Raw genomic sequence first — 1,296 nt, 5'->3', positions numbered from 1 at the left:
ATATATATATGTATTTCTATTTTGTGTTTGCTTATAGTGGAACACCTACAAATATTTTTAGTTTATTATTTTTAGAAAATGGTCTTACCGAATTACAAATATATTATGGAAACTATGTGACACCCTAGCTACAATAATATTTTGTTTGATTTTTATATGTTTTATTATGTTGTGACATGTCCATATTGTTAGGCCTAAAGTTATTTACTATAATTAAAATAATAAGAATTAATTTGGTTAGTGTCCTCAAATTTGTTATCAGTTTCATAAAAGTTTGACCTTTGCAGGTTTGAAAATTGATTTACAAGCAAATAATGGAAAATTTTCAAATTTATTTTGTCTCAAGTACTCTTTCTTTTTAGCATGGTTTCTAAATTGCTACCTTGCGGCCAATTTAAAATTGTGGTCCTTAAATTAAATTGGCTAATCTAGTTTACAAATAAATTAGGCTTTAATCTCCTTTCTCCACTAGAATTTTAATCTTGAATTAACTTTTATATTAGCATAACATTGCCACCTTAGTTTTGCTCATTATAATAATGCTATTTAAGTTAAAAAGTTTTATTTAAGTTAATTTTTATGCTATTTGACTTTTATATTAGCATCGTAAGATGATAGATTTGGATTTTCTTGACATCAATTGATCAATTATTACATGTTTTGCTTAAATTAGATATTGAAATACTATTTAACTTTTCGTTAATAGCTAGACAACATTTAGAATATTATTTTATGAAAATACAGTTTTGCAAACAGCATTAATCAAAAATATGTATTGTATAAAAGTAACCTTTATTGTGCGTAAGAGTAAATTGTGTGTGTATATATATATATATCTAAAATTAAATTTTGTATTATAAATTAAAATCCAAATTACGTAGTTTTAAAATGATTCTATATTTTCATTTAATTTTTTGCTTTTAAAGAAAATATAAATAATTAAATAATCAAATTATATAATTAATCTCTATACTTTGTTAAAGTCTTGAATTTAGTCTTTGTATGTTAATTTATAAAAATTGAACAATATTAATATAATCGTTAACGATGTTAAAATTTTACGATTGTATATGTTGACATAGCATTTGATCAAAAACCCTTATGAAGATAAATCATTTTAAACACACATAATTACTTTGCCAAGAAAAAAAAACATAAGAGTAATAATAAAATGAGTAAATTATATAAAAAGTATCTCGTGATTTGAGATAAAATAAATTAATTTTTTTAAATTTAAAATTTGACACTCAACTAATATTGTTTAAAAAAATTGAATGTTTTTAATTTTATAAATTT

Source organism: Theobroma umbraticum, unplaced genomic scaffold, assembly GCF_002168275.2.
Source record: "Theobroma umbraticum cultivar Fairchild unplaced genomic scaffold, ASM216827v3 scaffold_67.0, whole genome shotgun sequence".
Classification (NCBI taxonomy): domain Eukaryota; kingdom Viridiplantae; phylum Streptophyta; class Magnoliopsida; order Malvales; family Malvaceae; genus Theobroma; species Theobroma umbraticum.
This window is presented reverse-complemented; position numbering follows the sequence as displayed.